The sequence below is a fragment of the Sinocyclocheilus grahami genome, unplaced genomic scaffold (genome assembly GCF_001515645.1).
Source record: "Sinocyclocheilus grahami isolate Dianchi unplaced genomic scaffold, SAMN03320097.WGS_v1.1 scaffold315.1, whole genome shotgun sequence".
Taxonomy (NCBI): Eukaryota; Metazoa; Chordata; class Actinopteri; order Cypriniformes; family Cyprinidae; genus Sinocyclocheilus; species Sinocyclocheilus grahami.
Window position 1 is genome coordinate 237,772 of NW_015505494.1, and position 23,911 is coordinate 261,682.

The window sequence follows — 23,911 nt, forward strand, 5'->3', positions numbered from 1 at the left end:
TAGAAACTTTGGGGTCAAATAGCTATAAACAAACATCTCTCTTCTATGTTCTTTCTGTGATAAAATGTGAAACATTCCATGTTCATTTTTTAGTTATTTAACAAAATATATCAGCCATTTATCCAGTGGCATACTGCAACTGAATGCAAGTCTTGCAAAGTTAAAGGTGCACTCAGACTCATTTTCTCTTCATTACAAGGTCTTTCACATACAAAATTAATATTGCTTTTGATAAAAATTTTCCAGTTAAGATGAAGACTTCAGTCATATCAGTAGCCTAATAAAAGGTGATTTATTTACATGGGGCTGGTCGCGCCATGTTAAGATCACACTATTCGCTCTCGGGAAACCCTGTTTCCAGACACTTTGAAGAAATTAATAATTGCTGAATGTAGATAGCTCATTTCTATGATGGCATCTGAGTTTTAGTGTGATGCTGCCTCCACACCAGTAGGTGTCAGTACAAAGCAACTGCCATATAATATATACAAAAAGGGCTTCGAAAATGTTTAAACTTCACTTTTTTTAACAAACCAATTAAGAGCAAAACCGCCCTGGATTCATGCAATCACCTGTCAAGAAAAGTTCATGTATTTCTGATCGCAACAAACAACACTGTTATGTATCAGGATTTACTACCAATGCTATACTAAGTTTAAGGTTTAGGTTACGGGTTAGTTTGTGTTTCAGCATTGTGTAGGCAATCTGCACTGTGTTTGTCATGACCAATAAAAACATAAAAACTGGCTTGAGGGGCGGAGTTTGCACAGTACTGGAAAAAAGTTTAAAGGGTTTAAACCCAATAGGAGGATGCTGTGCACAAATGATGCTGCAAAAAGCTGCAGTTATTACCTGATATAACCTTATCTGACCCATAAAAATGTCTGGTTATTTTAAACTAATGTAATTTTTTAAAACAAAATCACACCTATATGTTAAAGGAACAGTCGACTCCAAAATGAAAAATTGTCCCTTTAACTTCCTTTCCTCTGCAGAATCCAAAAGAAGATGTTTTGAACAACAGTTTTTGTCTGATGAAATTCAAAGAGGTCCAAAACAAAAAACTGTCCCGAAATGATTTCATTGTATGGACAGAAAAATATTAAGAATATATTCGAAAATGCACGCCATGAAGCCACATAATTGAAAATTATTTGATTTAATTCATATTTTATATCAGGGAAAACATATTTTACATTCGGCTCTGCTTGCTTTTCTATGCTTTTATCTGCATTCTGGCACCTGCCTTTCCTAAATCATAGCTCCTATCATTTTACAATGCCTGCAAACCAAATGAAAACAATTTGATTCAATCACAGTTGTTCTTTTCCACAACATATTACGATATTGGTAATGAAATCGGTGCCGTTCTGGTCTGTCACAGCTATAAGCCCATGAGCGTGATCATATTTCATCCTGTAATTAGAATGTGCTGTCAAAAGGTTCCAGCAATTACCATCCAATCAGCCACTTTAATAATCAATATCAATAAAGTTTGGAACAACCTTCCCGCTCCCACCCCTCTGGTGAAGCCCCTCTTCCACTTAACATTCCACCCATGGAAATCAACTGGCAATTAATTTCTAATAAGTGTTAGAAAATGCCTAATTGCTTCTCGTGCCCATTCTAGTCAGCTGTAGCGAGGAAATGAGCTTGGTGCTAATGATGCATTGCCTCTCAACTACACGGCACAGTCGCTGGCTTTAGCCACTGTCTTTTAATTAAATAGCGTGTGTAGTGCAACATCTTCTGCCACCACTGGCTCCTCTGCTCCCCACAGGTTTGGGGCCCCTGACAGCATGTGCTATCCCCCTCTGAGCCAAATTAATTAAAATATGTGGCCTGCTTCGAACCGGAGAATGTTACCGCTTCTGAGAGAGAGAGAAACCGCAACAAGGCATTTCTTCCATCTGGCTTGATTCCATTATTCAAAGCTCACGAATTTGTAAATGGTTTTGTATCAGCTAAAAGAAGCAGATGAGATAAGAGACGTCTGTGGTAAAAGCCTTTCAGGTTATCTCCCACACTGCTCTAGACAGTGCCTAACTATGTCCTCCAGATGTGTTTCTAAGAATTTAATGCAAAGCCAGGACGTCTAAGAAACTAAAATAACATCTCTGTCTCACACTTGTCTTGCACACACACACAAATAGATTTCTCTCAGCTCATCAAAAACTCAAGCATACTGAAGCAAACTGAAGCACTCAGAGACAGTCTAAAGAACACTCTTTAGTACAGTGAAGCAAATAATATTAATATTTCAGATAGAAATACAATTTCCTCCACAGTCTCCTTCAACAAATCAACATGGAGCAGAATATTGATGACAGGTTGAGCAGTAATCCGACAGACTTGATCATTTTATTCATGATGGCTTACGATCGTTTATGATACTTATGCGAGAAATGATTTGGCCCTTCGGTGTATAACAAAAACCATCTGAAATAAAGGAGAAAAACTACTGAAAATGAATCGCAGCCGCTGAAGGCAAAGTTTGCATTGTGTAATTTAAACATTATTGGCAATAAAACGCAGGTTTGGGGGTTAAAAACACTGAGGAAAAAGTTCTGTATGTGTGTTTTGCTGTCAAAAAAGATGAACTTACAATCCATAGATGCTGGAGGTCTTCAATTTTAGAGCGTTTCAAAACACATCCACTTCAGTTACTGTCTTTTATGTCTGTTGACCAGTCTTTGACTTGGATGTGGTGGCTCTTTAACTCCATTTATCTCTTTGACTCTCTTCTTCTCTCATCCAGCTCCAATATAATGAGAAGTGCTGTGAAATGTGAAGCGCAACAAACAAAAGCGGCTGCCTTGTTGCGGTTTCTTTTCTTATTATTTTGACCAGCCAATGGACAGGACAAAGGCAGGGTTATGTTTTAAGATTTAGATTTAAACCACAGTATTTTTTCATATTTTTGATATAATCCCATGAGAGATTTCTCTCTCTTACTGATTGGCATCCTCAAATTTTCTTTGGAGCATAAAAACTCGTTCTCTTTCACTCACTGTGCTCAAACTTCAGTGTCTATGAGTAACGTCAGCATACTTTACTTTATGCACAGCTAAAATTTCCCAGTTTGAGGAAGGAATGTTAATGTCAGCTTTTAAAACAAGCCATTTATCAATTTCCTCCACAGTCTCCTTCAACAAATCAACATGGAGCAGAATATTGATGACAGGTTGAGCAGTAATCCGACAGACTTGATCATTTTATTCATGATGGCTTACGATCGTTTATGATACTTATGCGAGAAATGATTTGGCCCTTCGGTGTATAACAAAAACCATCTGAAATAAAGGAGAAAAACTACTGAAAATGAATCGCAGCCGCTGAAGGCAAAGTTTGCATTGTGTAATTTAAACATTATTGGCAATAAAACGCAGGTTTGGGGGTTAAAAACACTGAGGAAAAAGTTCTGTATGTGTGTTTTGCTGTCAAAAAAGATGAACTTACAATCCATAGATGCTGGAGGTCTTCAATTTTAGAGCGTTTCAAAACACATCCACTTCAGTTACTGTCTTTTATGTCTGTTGACCAGTCTTTGACTTGGATGTGGTGGCTCTTTAACTCCATTTATCTCTTTGACTCTCTTCTTCTCTCATCCAGCTCCAATATAATGAGAAGTGCTGTGAAATGTGAAGCGCAACAAACAAAAGCGGCTGCCTTGTTGCGGTTTCTTTTCTTATTATTTTGACCAGCCAATGGACAGGACAAAGGCAGGGTTATGTTTTAAGATTTAGATTTAAACCAGAGTATTTTTTCATATTTTTGATATAATCCCATGAGAGATTTCTCTCTCTTACTGATTGGCATCCTCAAATTTTCTTTGGAGCATAAAAACTCGTTCTCTTTCACTCACTGTGCTCAAACTTTAGTGTCTATGAGTAACGTCAGCATACTTTACTTTATGCAGAGCTAAAATTTCCCAGTTTGAGGAAGGAATGTTAATGTCAGCTTTTAAAACAAGCCATTTATATTTCTCATTTCCAGTTCTGTACCATATAGAGGGAAATTAATAAGTGTTTTGAAATCCAGAAAAGAGGCAATATCTGTTTGTGGACCTCATCTCAACAGTCTAGCAGCTAAAGGTGCAAACCACTGCACATTCATACTTGACTTTAATGTATAGAATTATCAAGGGATAGCAGTACCAACCCCATAAGCTATTATCACCAGTATCAACCCCATAAGCTATTATCACCTATCACTCTGCTCTTTCTGAGGGAATACATGTTTTTAACATTTATATATAACAAAAATGTGGTTGGAATGTGAAATGTGTGAAACATTTATCTTGGTTGTAAGCCAATATACATTATTGGACCATAAAAATCAACATTTAAAGATATCTTACAAGGGACATATTATTTTTCCCGAACATATTAATTTATGCAAAAATACATGGACTTGCCTCTTGATGAGTATGTTAATTTCTGAGTTACAATTAGGGTTATTATTATTAGCTAAAACTAAAACTACATTACTATTACATAGACATTTTTGTTAATTGAAATAAAGCTGAAATAAAATAGAACATTAATATTTGATGAAATGTTGCCTTGGCAACTAACTGACATAAATAAAAAATAAATTAAACCCAAATAGTAATATTAAAAAATAACAATAATAAAATTAATAAAAATAACGAAAACAGGTTACTAAAAACTAAACTAAAATGGAAATGTACAATGTGATGAAAATGTGAAAACTGAAAATATAAAAATAAAAGTTAATTAAATTATTAATAAAAACTATAACAGTATATGAAAAAATACTAAAAATACACGAATTAAAAATCATTTTTATTTTATAATTCATTTAATTTTTTATTTGCATAAAAAAAGACAGTATAAGTCATTATAATCTGTAATTATGTTCCAACTGGATGCAACAAATGCCTCGTTTATAATGGGTTTTTTAATGTTTTTGTCTAGTCGTTCCGGCCGGGACAAGGCATCACAGTATGGTAAGGGGTGTAACATTTCCGTCACACGCTTGAGGAATTCGGCCAATCACAACACACTGGATAGCTGGCCAATCACAGCACACCTCGCTTTTCAGACCGATGAGTTTTGAAAAAATCGACACGTTTCAGAAAGGCGGGGCATAGAGGAGAAACAATCATGTACAGTATGTGGAAAATAATGTGTTTTTTGAACTTTAAACTGCTTAAACATTTTATTACACCAAATACACCAAATAATGTTCCTTTTAGCAACACCATATGGCCCTTTAATATAACTCCAACTGGATTCGTCTGAAAGAAGAAAGTCATATATACCATATAGGATGCCTCGAGGGTGAGTAAAACACAGGCACATTTACATTTTTGGGTGAACTAACCCTTAAATGATATTTATGAATTAATCATTCATGATGTGTGTAAAAAATACTACATAAGAATCAAACATTAAAAACTACACGAACATTAAAAATAATTTTAAATTTAAAATATTTTTATTAAAAATGATTTTACTTGATGGTTACATTACATGACATTATTTGTCATTCTATTTAAAAATTTCCTTGGAAATGTAATGGAAATGGTCATGTAAAATGTAAAATGGTAATGGAAATGTAAAATGTAAAATGTAAAATGAGATGAAAATGTGAAAATGTAAAAATAAAAGTTAATTAAAAATATTAATAAAAAGTAATAGTATATAAAATACACAAATTAAAAATAATTTTATTTTACAATTCATTTTATTTTGTGCATACAATCTTTATGAATTAATAAAATCTTTATGAATTAATAATTCATGATGTGTGTTAAAAATGACAATACTTTTACTTGATGGTTATACCACATGACATTATTTGTAATTTTATTTAAAATTTCCTTGAAAAGGAAAACGAATGCCTGCATATGAAGCCAAGATGTTATTTGTATAACACAGCAGATATCGTATTGTATGCGTCCAATACAAATTTCCTTCGGGACAATAAAGTTAATCTTATCTTAAGATAAACACACACAAATAAATCATTTTCAAATTAGTTATGGTGGACACTCTTATTTGTTATTGGCCCATATAAAGAAAGATACAATTTTACCTCCAAAATACTTTAAAAACATTGCTAGTCATTGGACATATTACAACACATTAAATGAAGATTCTGCTTGTTTTGTTTCCATTACATAAAAACCTTCTGCATGTTTTGGGGAAAGTCCAATAAGTGCAAAGGATAATTTCACAGCAGGCTTCATCAACTTTACTGTGCAGCATTATTATCCCTCCTTCACTTTTGGCTTCTAGCAGGTGATGAAGCTTTTTCATGGGCAGACAGTCAGGCAGCAGCAGCAGACATGAGAGGGGGCGGTGGGAAGGAAGGAAAGCACAGGGAGCTGCTCGGAAAAAGTTACCTGCAAGGACACGACTCATTTTCAGTGAGTGGGCGCAATCCCTTAAAACTGCAGCGAATAAGAGATAGAGTTGTGAAGAGTGTGGCGGTTGCCTATACCACCTATATTATGATCTGCCACTGCTTTCAACAAGACTTTTATATCAAATCACATGGCTAACAGGCTTCTGTAATGATATTCTTTACATACAGATGGTCGTATGAGGTGCTTTTTTTAAAGGTAGAACAGCCCAATAACACATCAGTATACACTTGTTTAAAAAGATAGTTCACCCAAAAATAAAAATTGACTTTGACATTGACTTTCACTGTATGGACAAAATCAATAGAAACATTCTTCAAAATATCTTATTTTGTGTTCCACAGAAGAAGAAAAAAAGTCATACAGATTTCGGAACAACATAGATGGAGAAATATAGAATAACAACATTTGCTGACCAATGGATCCTCTGCGGTGAATGGGTGCCGTCAGAGTCCAAATTAAAATAAAACTTCACAATAACCCACAAGTAACCCACACAACTCTAGTCCATCAATTTACATCTTGTGAAGTGAAAAGATGTGCGTTTTTAAGAAACAAATCCATCATTAAGGTGTTTTAACATTATCACTTCTGGCCAAAATACCAGTCCATAATAATGCTTCATCTCTTATTATTGCAGTCCATCTCCTATTGTCCTTTTACATAAAATCCCAGCTATGTATTTATTTAGAACTGTTCTGGGTCGTTTGAGCTTGTAATCATTGCTTGATCTGTGCATATTTCTCTCCTGATTCAGACAAGACGACTTTTTAACAACATAATTGATCAACATAAATTTTTTGCAACATAATTTATAGAAGACACATATTTTAGTTAAAAAGGTGGATGGATTTGTTTATTACACACACAGTTTGTGGATTACTTATATTACTTGTGGATTATTGTGATGTTTTTATCAGCTATTTGGACTCTCATTCTGACGGCACCCATTCACTTCAGAGGATCCATTGCTGTGCAAGTGATGTAATGCTACATTTTTTCAAATATTTTCCATTGAAGGAACAAAGTCATCTACACCTTGGATAACCTCAGGGTGAGAACATTTTCATTTTTGGGGTGAACTATTCCTTTAATTTCTCCACTACTACAAAATAAAAGTATTTTTTCGCTCTCATGGGGGTCCCAAATACCCTGCTCTTTTTGAGCACTGCTAACTAAAATGCAGGAATATTCCTCTATTCGGCAGAGGTGTGATTGACTGCTCCTGCATTGCCCTGATTGTGATGTTCCACACATGTCTGGATGCAGAATTTAGAGTGACTGACAAGCTTCCTGGATAGGTCCCCACAGCAGAATATATTAAGTCCAAGAATGTAGAGAATGAAATCATCAGCAAAGATGTCAGTCATTCAATCTGCTTGTCATCATCACTGATGAAGAGGAAGAAAAGTTATTTTTCTCAGTTGCCTCACAAAAAAACTACATGATATCATATCACCAGTGTCAAAGTACCACCTGTCAATCACAGATGATAAACTTAAATAATTAAATAATTGTTATGGATATTGGTTCCATAATTTGGATTCAATCCTTAAAGATTCCTAAGAAGACTGAAAATTAATTTGAAAAAAAATATATCATATTAAAATATAAAATAAGATCTTACTGCATAAACTAAAAATCTTTTATTTTTCAGTTGTTTTACAAAAATTCAGTTTATCCAGGATTCTTTTTTATTATTATTTTTATTTGATACCATTAAGATTTCTTAAGAATTGGTTTCAAATATTTTAGAAATGCCATTCATTTATTCATTCGTTTATTATTTAGATGTCAATCTTATCAATTGTTCTTATTTAAAACAAATGTATTACATTTTTCACACAGCCACAACATTAAAATGCATCTGCAATAAATGAAAATAATGAATATTTACTTGTTTGTTTGTATGTTTATATTTATTTATGCATGTTTATTCATTTGTTTATTATTTAGATGTCAAACTTATTTTCTTTCTTAAATAAAATAAATATATTACATTTTTACACAGCCACATCACTGGAACAAATCTGCAATAAACAAACAAACAAATAAATAAAGGTTTATTTGTTTATATTTATTTATGAATTTTATTTTTTATCTATTATGTAGATGTCAAACTTAACAACTGTTCTCATGTAAATATATATATATATATATATATATATATATATATATATATATATCACTGAAACACATTTGCAATAAATATTAATAAATAAATAAAATGAAAGATGGACTAATTGAAGCAGGCCTATTATGGCACTCAATGTAACATGAAAGTGTGCTAAGTACAAAGAATTAACGGCATCAAACGCAGAAAACATGGGTGGACTCTGAAATAAAATCAATTGACTTTTGTCTCTCTAGGTTTTACAAAAATTGGCTGAAATTAGAGCGATGCTCCGAAGTGTGTGGCCTGAAGACGCATTCGGGATAGAACACTTCACAGATCCATCTGTGCTAATTGACATTTATTTTCCGTTAGCAGCAGGGTGAGATCTAATGCTGATGAAGCGGCCATATTGCCACAATATCGCCTGTCTGTCAGGTTTATGTGTCAACGCCAGCACATATGGGACCCTGGGGAGGTTCATGCCGCAAACTCCTCTTGTTCTAAATGAGATTCATTGGCCTAATCTAATACAAAAACAGCTTTTTGACCAAATTACTCTGTCCTTAGTCTCCAGACAATCTTGGGGATCTTCTGGAGAATCAGCAGTGAGCTAGCTGCACTCTCGAAATCAATTAGTTGCCTACCAGGTTCACTGATGTGATTGAACCTGTGTGTAATGGAAAATTCAAGCTAATTAAATTGGCAAAGAAGAAATGAGGGTAAAGAGAAGAAAGGGCGAGAGAGATTTAGAGACTATAGCATTTTAGTGAGATTGTGCCTCGCGGCGGCTTGTGCTGTGTATTGGCATTTTAAAACTGAGAATTATGCCAGCCATTTGAAACAAGTAAATTAGAGAAAGCCCATCGCAAAACACCACCATCCAGCACCGAGGCCTTCACCGCACGTTGCGAAACGATAAAACCGAGGATCTATAAAGCGTGTGACTTCCGAACAGGGTGGATCTCTGCTAAATACCTGTCATGCATTTTTCAAAAGCAAATAGAGCACAGTAGCTCAATCGATTTGCTCTTTGCTCAGTTATCACAGTCATGTTTCTCCATGTTTGAAAGGGAGACGTAATATATTGACTTTGTTACAGACTCCGCGTGCTGCCGATCTGACAGCTTCTTCTCAAGCGACTGATTTATGGCTGGTGCAAATAGGGGGGAAATTCACATTACACCGGCCGCACTGGGAATGATGAATCTGGGTGAAGAACAAAAATAAGCAGTTCTGAATTACGCTCGGGCCGCCCGAACATTGGCTTTCCCTTTCTTTGACCTCTGTTTGGCAGTTTTGCTGATATGTAAGCTGGTGCTGGCAGGTATAAATGAATCTCAATTTCCTTTATTAATTTTCCATGTCACTACAAACTTGTTTCTGAAGAGACCTCTCCAGGCGTTTATGCTTGGTGGAGTCGAAGGTATATTACAAGGTTCTACATGAGTAATTTTTGAACATTCATGTGCATAGCAACTATTGACTGTACTTCAACTTTTAACAGCGGCCTTTTTTCTCTTAGTGAATGTATTCACTCTAACAAAGCTCTTCTGTAAAGCCCGTATCATCAGTCTGGTAAATTCTTTTGTTTTTTTGTTAAACATCCAAAGCCAACAAAATATGATGTTAACCTCTGCATCAGCATTTTTTCTTTTGATTTTTGACATCTTTTTAATAGGACTGCAAATATCAATGCAGCATACAAAGCTGCATCAGTGGCAGACATGTTTATACTTAAAGGGATAGTTCACCCAAAAATGTAAATTCTGTAATTAATTACTCCCCCTCATGTCGTTCCAAACCCGTAAGACCTTCGTTCATCTTCGGAACACAAATTAAGATATTTTTGATGAAATCCGAGAGTTTTCTGACCCTCCATAGACAGCAATGGAGTAAAAAGTGGAGGCGCAATTGGTAAAAAGTAATTAATGACAGAATTTTTTTTTTTTTTTGGGTGAGCTATCCCTTTAAACAATGGTTTTCTGAGCTCCCTACCTTTTTCTGTTCCAAAATCAACAGCAAATCAGCATTTTAAAATAATTTCTGAAGGATCACGTGACACTGAAGAATGGAGTAATGGAACGGTTATTTTAAATTGTAATAATATTTCACAATATTACTGTTTTTCTTTCTAAGACATTAAAAAAAATCTTGCCGGCCCTAAACAGCGGTGTGCATGCCGGTTAAACTGCAGTACCTCAAATTTTTTTACAGCAATTATGGTTACTCTAATTATGAGCATAATCACATTAACATAATTACAGTATTCTGCTTGCACAAGCTTCAACTTAATCATAGTATTTCCTTAATCGCATTCTAAGAGCCCATGTAAACGTATCCACTTTCAGGTGTGCTTTCTTCATCAGATGATGAGTTTATGTATATTCCACAGATGTTTTGCGTGTCCGCACATATGGCCGTGCGCTGTGCACCTGAATCTAGAAGCATCCGGTGTCACGCCTGCCTCCTTCGAGGGTTTTGTTAGCATCTGGTGTCAAACATGCTAACTGACTTTCATACTCAAACCGTTTGTGCATTTTAATCTAGGTGCAATGCAAACACACCTGTTTACAAACAAAGAAATAAACGAGCTTAAGATAAGCATCCCTAGCGTTAGCCTCTGGCATCTGACGAGAAAATGCAGCATGTGAGTGAGTGAGTGAAAGAGAGAGAGAGAGAGAGAGAGAAAGAGACAGGAGGAGAATAACTTTATTTGAGATATGATGGCATGTGTCTCTCAAACAAGCAGACTGCTCATTACAGGCACTTTCTTTGACTGGCTGCTCAGATGTCAGCTGTCACAGTTCATCATGGTGTGCTGAGGTGAAGAAAAAACAAACAGCTGCCATCTCTCCCTTGGCAGGAACCATGCAGGTAAACACTGAATAATAGTCAATTCCCCTTCACCGGTGTGAGACTCCACAGATCCAAATACCTCCACACTGCATTGACTCCATTATTTTAAGAAATGAAAAGCTTTTCAGAGAGGGAAAAAATCAAGCGGTAAGCGGTCCCTCGGCACAGCGGTGCAGTTCTGAACGGAAACTAAGCTTTTCCTCAAAATGGTGGACGACAAATTGTCTTAGAGAAGAAGTCTTTGGTTATCCTGCTGGGGATCCGCCAAACCATTATATGGAAAAAAATGAAAAACAATATTAAGTTAACTTCAACCACTAACAATAAAAAGCTTAAGTTCAGCTAAATGCTTCATTGCTCCTCTCATATTAAAATGCATTCAATGTACTGTACAAGTATTCTTCCAGTATACACTCAATAATGATTATTTTTAATGATCTGCAATGTAAGCATCATAACATATATGTATGTACATATATGTAACGTATGTAGTGCATATATTTAAAGGCCAGGCTTTAAACTGCAACACTACACTTTTTTGTCACGAAAGATACTATCCCAGTTTTTCAATGCTTAACCAAAGGCTAACTGAAAACAGAAAAGGAAATATTTTGACGTTTGTAAGCCACAGCATAGTATAATGTGAATATGTGATATGTAATAAAAAGAATACTGTTCAAAAGTTTAGTGTTTGTAAGATTTTTCAATGTTTTTGAAAGAAATCATTTATGCTCACTAAGTTTGCATTTATTTGATCTAATACACAGTAATATTGTCAAATATTATTACAATTTAAAATAACTGTTTTCTATTTGAATATAGAATTTACATTTTAAAATGTAATTTGTTCTTGTGATGCAAAGCTGATTTTTCAGAAGTCATTACTCCAGTCTTTAGTGTCTCGTGGTCCTTCAGAAATCATTCTTATATGTTGATCTGCTGCATAAGAAACATTTCTTGATGAAAACATTTGGTAAACATTTTTTTGGGAAACCATGATATCTTGATGAACAGAAAATTCAAAAGAGCACCATTTATTTGAAACAGAAATCTTTTAAACATTATAAAGCTCCTAACTACAAAATTTTATCAATTCCATGTGTCCTTGCTGAATAAAAGTATTAAATTATTTCAAAAGAATTTTTTTTTTTAACAAGTAGTGTGTATTTTCATGTTTAAGAATAAGCGATTTTCAAACATCAAATAAAATACCAATAAAAAGTTGTGAGGAGGATAGGATCTTGTGTGATACCTGCTCTCCCTCAAGGTCTCCTTGGCCTAAAAAAGGCTGAAAACCTTCATTATGGCATTTATGTGCTCAACCAAAAAAAAAAAAGAAGCTAGAAGTAGAATAAATCAGAGCCTTTATATCACGTCCCAGCTGACAATCTTAGAAACAACCTTCAAACTCAGTCCTGACTGGCAGAAAACAACCTGATTCCCATTGGTCATACCCAAACACCAAAGGCCAAGCTTTATCTCCAATACGTTAAACTCAGTGGTCAGCTGTATGGACTGAGAGCTAACGGGGTGGTCCTAATCCCACCAAATCCCCAGTTTCCTCCACACCTGACCCAGTGGCATTGAAGAGAAATGAGCTGTCCTACTCTGCGCTGATGTCTTCAGCCATATCCTGCCCCACAGAAAGCTCCTCTTAAAATCTCCTTTGAGTCGCCTGCCTTTTTTATCACTACAATCCTCTACAGAAAGCAGGAGAGGAGATAGCAGGAGGAATAATCACAAATAACAAGAATGTCCTTGATCCCTGTCTGTCTGGTGCAGCAGACAGCCTATGGAGTATGAGAGGGCTCTTCCCCTCTCTCTTTCCCTCATAGCAGGGGGTTCTGCAGCAGATGCAGACATTAACCGACAGACTCTCCTTTATCCAGAGAAGCCAGACACGACTCTCCTCTCCTTCTCTCCACACTTCTTTTTATTGCAGCTTTTCTCCGGTGAGTGCTCTTACTCTCATTATGAATGCTCCTCTCTCCTCATCACAGAAATGGACCAATGCCTGAATAAAGTGCCAGTGACCACAAAATCTGAGGCCTTGGCAGAAGGACGCATTTCAGGCCACTCTGACTCCGATGCGCCCGGGTTTGACGGACAGCATAATGAGGGAGAAAGAACGTCACAGAGAAAGGCAGAAAGTGGCACATTAGTGCTTGGATTTTTGTCTTACATTTCTTCACACTGAATTTCACACAGGCATGTTTTGAAGATGTTTTGAATAGGTTTTGGTTAGTGTATGGTCAGTATGGTCAGTATTTAAAGGGATAGTTATTCCAGGAATTAAAGTTATGTCGTTATTTACACACCCTCACACTAAAGAACATCTGAAGAAGATGTTTTTTTTCCATAAAATGAAAGTTAATGGTGTCCAACAGTTTCAAACTCCAAATGGGGCTTAAAGATGTATTATAAAGTAATCCACAAAACTCCAGTGGTTTAATCCATGTCTTCTGAAGTGATTTGATAAACAGTGAAATTGAATAGTTATTCATTCTCAAATCAAAATATTGATAAACTATATAAAGGCTAAATCAAACATGGCGACATGTCAGTAACATCAAACCTCACAGAGTTTAACAGTGCCAGTCCACTTTTTCAAAATGATTTTATTGTCTATTCTCAGCTGGAGATTTTTTTCAGAAAAATGGGTAGAATTCTGCTGTTAAACATGGTTATTTAAAAAATAAGTTGAAATAACGCAGGCTGATGGCTTTAACAAAAGCCTATACTCCTGATCTGTAGCTCACAGTAACCCTGTCTTTAAAGGTTTATAAGTTATCGTTAATAATCAGTTCCCCTTTGGAGAAAATGAATGGGGTTTTCACTTCCAGAAACTGGCTGTTGCACTGTGTTGGTTCTTTTGTGTCAATATCATGAGGGCATCACCAGTGAGGCTTCAGGAGACTTTGATTAAACCATCAACTACTTTTATGTCCTTGAAATTCTGGACCCTGTTTACTTGGATTGTATGGACAAAAACAGCTGAAATGTGTGTTCTGCAGAAGAAAGAAAACCAGTTCAGAAGCGAGTAAAAAAAGACAGAATTTTCATTTTGGCTGAAATATTCCTTTAATTAGTTATTCTAGAAATCACAGCAAATTCTGAGCCACACAGAGTCAGAGAGGTTGGGCAAGTGCCTCGGCCACAAATCGTTTTATTCGAAGCTACTGCACCCCTTATGCTACAATCACAATGAGTCATTTATTCAGAGACGGTGTGACCCTGAAAAAAGAGAACGGCTGACCTCGGGGTCCCAAAAAAGCAAGTGTTTACTGGGCTGAATCCCTTGGAGACTGCTTTAAAGAGCTAATCTACTGCTCTGGACACCGTCCACATGGCATAAATCACTTTTTAAAATGATTGATTCTCTTTGAAATAAGATGTAGGCACTGCATAACACCGTGACTCACAGATATTCAGCAGGCCTCTTTCTGTAGCACTGCTGATAATGGTAAAGCTCTGGCCCCTAGAGCTCATTACCAGACAAATACCATTCCTTTGGTGCACAGCGTTCGTCTATATTCATGCTCTCATGAGATCATTGTTATTATTTTGTTCATTTTTGCACTTTTCCATTGCATCATTATGAGATAGAGTTGCAGGACTTATACCATGGTTTCTCGAATGCAAATGTTTAGCCTTTGGCTATAAATTCCAATGAAGATTCTCCATTAAAGGGTAGATTTAGTCTGCAAGGTTGTTGTTTTTGAAGATAAATGTAATTACACTTTAGCCAATTTTACATCACTTATTTCCTGAGAGAAAACATTTTGCGCTTAATAATGTTTCTTTTTTACCACGGACTGCTGTGAAATTCACATGACAACTTTGCGTCAGATAAGAAGTGGTACTCGCTCCATTTTTTCAGATAAAAAGATTTGAGATAGTCATAAACCAGGGCCCTTAAGGATAATGCTCTCATCTACTTATATGAATCTTTTAAAGATTAATAACGTCTGACACCTTTGATAGAAAGCCTTGATTCTTAAGTGGCGATGCAGCAGCCGCAACAGACAGAAAAGGTCATTCACTGCGCTTGTTTCCATCCTCTTTAAACTTTGACTGACAAATTATAACAGGAGTTAGACAATAGAGGTCTTATCGCTGGGATCTGCTTGGTCTGAGCGAGGCGCTGGCGTGCTGCGGTACAGTCTCGGCCCGATGACCCCCCTTCTCGCTTGGCACTACTTATCAAGCGCAATGTCCCCCAGCTCGGGTGGAACAATTCGGAAAGGTCAGTCTCAGCTGGTCCCCATGCTCAGCAGTTGGTCTCTTTGGCTATGCAGCCAGGCTCCAGCTGAGAGCAGCTGCAGTAACTCTGTCACCCAACACCCTGCAGGGACGGCCGAGCTCAAATTATGCTTTACGAAGAGAGAACAGGCCATTTATTCAAATGCTGTTATGAGGCATTCAAATAACTAAGTTCGGTGTGAAACAGCAATATCATGTATTATGCGATATATCATCGTTTAGCTCACACTGTTAAAAATGTTCTTTCATAAAAGAAATGTTTTGGTACCATTTTCTGCAGGCAACATCGCTACAACAGTACAGTAGATGTTGGCAATTGACTGTCTTCAGAAGTAAGTCAAATGAATCAAATTCATTCAATTGATTCTTTCAAAACATGACTCATTCAGGAGTTAAACAAGTGACTTTTTATGTGTGAATCACTGAATCATTCATTCAAGCAACTTGTTCAGAAGCACTGATTCATTCTGTAACAAAACATTACTGCCTTTATGAGTAAGAAACTGAATAATTCACTCAGGAATTTAAAAAGAAAAACTATTCTTTAAGAATGAGTCACTGAATCATTCATTAACACTATTCGTTCAAAAGCACTGACTCAATCAGGAACCAAAAATGACTGCCTTTATGAATGAGAAAATCCATAATTCAATCAAACGATGCATTTGTAAATACTGATTCTCTAAGGAATTATAAAAGTGATTATTTATGAATGACTCAATTCATTCATTCTACAAATTCGTCCTTTAGGAACAAAAAAAATTACTGCCTTTATGAGTGAAAACCAAATTAAATCATGCACTCAAACTATTTGTTTATACATTTCATGTTTATTCAAGAACAAATCATGAGGCTAAATTCAGAATACAGATGGCTTAATTTGACACTGTTTTCGATATATCAATTGTCTTTACCTTCAGAGTATGTTTCACGTTCACAAGTGGAATGCTCAATAAAAAGCTGTTTCATTACGGATGCACAATGGATTGCAGGTAAATATTCACCTTATCCAACGTTCTTTTTGTTTTCTGTCTAATAAAGTATCCTGTTATGCGAGTTCACCTGCTTAAAAAAAAAAAAACGTACACAAACATTTTAGTGTGCAAGTAATCTGTCCAAATAAATCTAAATGAATCACCCAACAATTTCAGAGATTTTTTACAAACTTCATCAAAAGAGTAACTAATTCATGAATTTGGTATATGGTATCGCTAGTTCTGATTCTAAACAGCTGAAATATTTGCAGATTCTTAGGTATATGATAATCTCCACCATCAGACAAGTATTTATGAGTAATATATTTTACTGAGGCTATTTCATTGGAGCTCGTGCACCAGTATCAATAACAACCTATGATTGGCCGGTCTAATATTGCATAGGGAGTTGGTACTTCTTTTGAGTAAGTAATTACTTTGCGACTGTTAAAGCATGTTCTACGTAGTATGAATCTTTGTAGTATGAAAAAAATCCGGATATACTACATTCGTCATGTTATCATGTGGCCGTTCACAAATCCTCTCCCTTGGCCTCAAGTGTCCATTGGATGTGCACTTCAGAATCTCATCTGAAGTAATAAAACATCCAGGTACTTAATTCAAACAGTACCTCTCTTCACATACTGTAGAGTACTTTAGTATGCAATTTCAGATGCAGCCACTTTGAGTGACTCAATGAATCATTCACTCAACTGATGCGCTCAAGAACAAAACCCCTCTACAGTATGCTGCTTGGAGAAGGCACAATGATTGATTTTTCTGTGGCTTCATTTAGAACTATTTTCATAGGCGAAACACCCTCGCAAGTGATTTAATATACAGTGGGGAAAAAAAGTATTTAGTCAGCCACCAATTGTGCAAGTTCTCCCACTTAAAAAGATGAAAGAGGCCTGTAATTTTCATCATAGGTATACCTCAACTATGAGAGACAAAATGAGAAAACAAATCCAGAAAATCACATTGTAGGATTTTTAAAGAATTTATTTGCAAATTATGGTGGAAAATAAGTATTTGGTCAATAACAAAATTTCATCTCAATACTTTGTTATATACCCTTTGTTGGCAATGACAGAGGTCAAACGTTTTCTGTAAGTCTTCACAAGGTTTTCACACACTGTTGCTGGTATTTTGGCCCATTCCTCCATGCAGATCTCCTCTAGAGCAGTAATGTTTTGGGGCTGTCACTGGGCAACACGGATTTTCAACTCCCGCCAAAGATTTTCTATGGGGTTGAGATCGGGAGACGGGCTAGGCCACTCCAGGACCTTGAAATGCTTCTTACGAAGCCACTCCTTCGTTGCCCGGGCGGTGTGTTTGGGATCATTGTCATGCTGAAAGACCCAGCCACGTTTCATCTTCAATGCCCTTGCTGATGGAAGGAGGTTTTCACTCAAAATCTCACGATACATGGCCCCATTCATTCTTTCGTTTACACAGATCAGTCGTCCTGGTCCCTTTGCAGAAAAACAGCCCCAAAGCATGATATTTCCACCCCCATGCTTCACAGTAGGTATGGTATTCTTTCGATGCAACTCAGCATTCGTTCTCCTCCAAACACGACAAGTTGAGTTTTTACCAAAAAGTTCTATTTTGGTTTCATCTGACCATATGACATTCTCCCAATCCTCTTCTGGATCATCCAAATGCTCTCTAGCAAACTTCAGACAGGCCTGGACATGTACTGGCTTAAGCAGGGGGACACATCTGGCACTGCAGGATTTGAGTCCCTGGCAGCGCAGTGTGTTACTGATGGTAGCCTTTGTTACTTTGGTCCCAGCTCTCTGCAGGTCATTCACTAGGTCCCCCCATGTGGTTCTGGGATTTTTGCTCACAGTTCTTGTGATCATTTTGACCCCACAGGGTGAGATCTTGCGTGGAGCCCCAGATCGAGGGAGATTATCAGTGGTCTTGTATGTCTTCCATTTTCTAATAAGTGCTCCCACAGTTGATTTCTTCACACCAAGCTGCTAACCTATTGCAGATTCAGTCTTCCCAGCCTGGTGCAGGGCTACAATTTTGTTTCTGGTGTCCTTTGACAGCTCTTTGGTCGTGGCCATGGTGGAGTTTGGAGTGTGACTGTTTGAGGTTGTGGACAGATGTCTTTTATACTGATAACGAGTTCAAACAGATGCCATTAATACAGGTAACCAGTGGAGGACAGAGGAGCCTCTTAAAGAAGAAGTTACAGGTCTGTGAGAGCCAGAAATCTTGCTTGTTTGTAGGTGACCAAATACTTATTTTACAGAGGAATTTACCAATTAATTCTTTAAAAATCCTACAATGTGATTTTCTAGACTTTTTTTCTCATTTTGTCTCTCATAGTTAAGGTATACCTATGATGAAAATTACAGGCCTCTCTCATCCTTTTAAGTAGAGCAGTGATGTTTTGGGGCTGTCGCTGGGCAACATGGATTTTCAACTCCCTCCAAAGATTTTCTATGGGGTTGAGATCTGGAGACTGGCTAGGCCACTCCAGGACCTTGAAATGCTTTTTACGAAGCCACTCCTTCGTTGCCTGGGCGGTGTGTTTGGGATCATTGTCATGCTGAAAGACCCAGCCACGTTTCATCTTCAATGCCCTTGTTGATGGAAGGAGGTTTTCACTCAAAATCTCACGATACCTGGCCCCATTCATTCTTTCGTTTACATGGATCAGTCGTCCTGGTCCCTTTGCAGAAAAATAGCCCCAAAGCATGATGTTTCCACCCCCATGCTTCATAGTAGGTATGGTGTTCTTTGGATGCGACTCAGCATTCTTTCTCCTCCAAACATGACAAGTTGAGTTTTTACCAAAAAGTTTTATTTTGGTTTCATCTGACCATATGACATTCTCCCAATCCTTTTCTGGATCATCCAAATGCTCTCTAGCAAACTTCAGATGGGCTTGGACATGTACTGGCTTAAGCAGGGGGATATGTCTGGCACTGCAGGATTTAAGTCCCTGGCGGCGCAGTGTGTTACTGATGGTAGCCTTTGTTACTTTGGTCCCAGCTCTCTGCAGGTCATTCACTAGGTCCCCCCGTGTGGTTCTGGGATTTTTGCTCACAGTTCTTGTGATCATTTTGACCCCACGGGGTGAGATCTTGCGTGGAGCCCCAGATCGAGGGAGATTATCAGTGGACTTGTATGTCTTCCATTTTCTAATAATTGCTCCCACAGTTGATTTCTTCACACCAAGCTGCTTACCTATTGCAGATTCAGTCTTCCCAGCCTGGTGCAGGTCTACAATTTTGTTTCTGGTGTCCTTTGATAGCTCTTTGGTCTTGGCCATGGTGGAGTTTGGAGTGTGACTGTTTGAGGTTGTGGACAGGTGTCTTTTATACTGATAACAAGTTCAAACAGATGCCATTAATACAGGTAACGAGTGGAGGACAGAGGAGCCTCTTAAAGAAGAAGTTACAGGTCTGTGAGAGCCAGAAATCTTGCTTGTTTGTAGGTGACCAAATACTTATTTTACAGAGGAATTTACCAATTAATTCTTTAAAAATCCTACAATGTGATTTTCTGGATTTTTTTTTCTCATTTTGTCTCTCATAGTTGAGGTATACCTATGATGAAAATTACAGGCCTCTCTCATCTTTTTAAGTGGGAGAACTTGCACAATTGGTGGCTGACTAAATACTTTTTTGCCCCACTGTATTTAAAAAAGGAAAAACAACATTGACCAAAATACACTGTTTGTCAAAGACAATAATATTTGCACATGCAAAATTTTTGATAACAGGCCATGTGCACATCAAACCACATTACAGATACAATGAGTTTATTTTGCTCTAGGCTTATGCTGTATAAAACGTATAAAATGCAGGAACAGCACTCAGTGAGCGTAGCAATTTCTCACAGGGCTCTTTTATGTGGGTGCTCACTGTTACAGCAGCAGCAGTAGACTAGTACTAATCAGCTTGTTGGGTCTATTCTTCAGTTGATTTATTTTAAGTGTCACATAAATCCAGAGCAAATGAATGGAGCATTTAGATAGAGTTAAAATTCTTTAACAAAATGACTGCACACAGTCCCGATGCTCTCTCTCTGTTTTGCTTGTCTGGCTGCAGCAGAGGGAATTGTTCTACTTACACAAAATGATCTGCATGAATATTTACAAAAAACAGCCTTTTCTTGCCCCCCCTACCCCACACACATACACACTCTTCCTACTCCAATTAAACATTGTTTGTCTTATTTGGGACATGGATATTCATAATGCCAAGCTTAAGAGCTTACGGCATCTAAAAAGCCATAAACGAAAGACAAATGTTTGTCAGCTGCAGAAACATTATGCAATCAATCATATTATTAGAGGCAAAAGATTATTTCCACTTCAACAGAGTGCTGATACCGGCATAAGGAAATTAATGAATTTATTCTTATTGTATCACAGCAATGCATATGTACCTACGATGTGTTCTGTGGCTGCTTCAACACTTTATCATAGTGAAAGTAATGGAGCGCTTACTCCTGGTGATGCAAACTCGATAGTGCACCAGTGCCACCATGTGGTGGGACGACGAAGTCAAGGAGCTTGCTTTTCACTTCTTTCTGTTATTAGTCCTTCAAAGAAACCACCTATAGAGTTAGTAATAAAGCTCAAGATCGTGGCTGTGTTGATGGCAAAGTGCGCTGATGAACTCTCACCAAGGTTCTTGTTAGACAGAATGATGCCTGTTCCCACGCCTTACAAAATAACAAGCAGACGAGGGCAATGTTGTGTGTCTAAGGGCATTCTGGATAAAGACAACCTAGCAACACAAGGTAAGCAAATATCATCTGTTCAGAGCGCAGATCCCACACCATATGCCTTGTACTTGTCTCAGACGAACGTGGATGAGCATTCTAATGAGCCAGTTGGCTTTATCATTAAGCCTAATTATTACATGGGCATATAAATGGTACCTGTGTGGCCACAATTCAATATATCCGCTCAGCTTAATTACTATCACTGCATCATCATAATGGCATTATGTTTAAGAGAATTGATTGTCTTCATTAGAATGTACTGAAAAGTCTATTTTGGATATTTATGGAGTATTTGGTTTTAGAACTTTTTTTTTTTTTAAATGTCCATAAGTACGTTTTTTTTAATAACAGTTTTGCTGTTTATTTAATTGTTTTGCACTTTTATGTCATAATTGTATATATTATGTTGTAATCTATCTTAAATTATCGGGGCATCTAAATTATATAAAAGTGACATAACTACATCACTGAAAAGTCTATATATTTTCTGTTTATTGATTTAGCTAAATATACAAAACCTCCATAAGAAAGGCCTTGAGAAGAAGTGTGAAGATTATGGTTTAGGGGAGACCGGAGCTAGTTGTCACAGAGGCTACATCTGCCTAACTAAGGGTTTGAATCAATATTAATTTATCTTTCATAATTGTTTAAATTTTGCTGAAATCTATTACAAAGAAGTGTATCAATATTGATTTAATAATATTGATTATCAAATCAATAATAAATATACCCTGAGAAATATTCAGTATCGGGTAAAAAGTTGGACTACTAGTCTCCCCCACTTCCTGCCAGTATACTATCCAAATTAAATGAAAGAGACAGACCTGCACCATTACTCGTTCCATGGAACCCACAGTGGAAATGATGTCACCAGTTCCCCAGAGAGGACAGCGCACCGCTGGAAAGGTTACTTCATCTCAGTAACCTTGTTTGCATATGAACGAATGTTGTTTATAGTTTTCCAGCAGTGTTTTTTTTTCCATTGATGAATAGGGATCATTTTCAGCTGTCATGAAATGATGGTTGAAATTCTGGGTTTATATTTAGCTCACCGAGGGCATGTGACCAGGTTGCTCAGCAAATTTGATTTGTTGATCAGTTTGATGTCATTCCAGTTAATGACACAACACTGTACAAATAGACTTGGATAGGTATGGATCACAAATGCTTTTTAGACAGGTGTTAGTGCAAGTGACAACATGACTAAAAACATTTTAATGTACTGAATTCTTTAAAATCTCATTTTAGTGCAGCAATATGAAATTCTAGCTGTGGAAAATTTAAGCTATATATTGTCACTTACCTATACAATTATTTTCAAACAAGCCAGTAATTGAAGTCCAGCGCTGAGGTCTGATCAAACCATTTTCCATATAGGAACCTATAGTCATAGACAAGAACCTCATTACTGACATTACTGGTAACGTAAAGTAACATTAAGTCAAATTAAGCCTCACAACAGTTTACCACACCTTTTAATAATTTCTAGTTCTGTGGTTTTTAGACAGGTGTTAGTGCAAGTGACAACATGACTAAAAACATTTTAATGTACTGAATTCTTTAAAATCTCATTTTAGTGCAGCAATATGAAATTCTGGCTGTGGAAAATTTAAGCTATATATTGTCACTTACCTATACAATTATTTTCAAACAAGCCAGTAATTGTCCAGCGCTGAGGTCTGATCAAACCATTTTCCATATAGGAACCTATAGTCATAGACAAGAACCTCATTACTGACATTACTGGTAACGTAAAGTAACATTAAGTCAAATTAAGCCTCACAACAGTTTACCACACCTTTTAATAATTTCTAGTTCTGTGGTTTTCCAGTGGTTGAATAAGTAGCAGATAAGGGCTGTTGCCAACCACTGACTCACAATGAGAGATCTTCATTATTATGTTCTGAAGAAGAAGAAAAAAGGTTTTAAACATCGCTGCTATATCCCGACAGAAGGAGAAGGAAATTGTTTATTTTATAAATATACCTCTTTTGTTAGGTTTCTAAAAATGTGCCATACATTTTGTTTACACTGTTAGAAATGGGGTTGTTACAGTTGTATATGAGATGGGAAAAATAATACGTTTTTACTTCATCACACTCCTTTTTATATATTTTGTAATGCATAACGTCTTATGGACGTGGTTTTTCTTTGGTGTTGAAACACGTTTGTTGTGTTTGTATATTTTGTTTTATATTGTGCTTTGTTCGAAATAAAAAAAGAGAAAAAAATTGATATTTATGAAATAGTCGCAATAGTTAGCTTTTTCCACATTTCACCTGCTATGATTTCACATGTCACACATGCTCTGATCGTTTTTTTATATTTCTACTATAATTTCAAGTAACTATGCTTATATTTTCTGTCACAACCCTGACATTTCATCTCTGTAACATTATTTTAGATATCGGTTTAACATTATCTAATGTGCTGTGGTGACAATGGAGTTGAAAATCAGTTTGGAAATGTAGTCCTTCATGTAAGTAAATTCTACAAAGGTGAATGCTGCACAGATTAATAAATATATATTCCCTGTTTTGTCCCAATACTCGA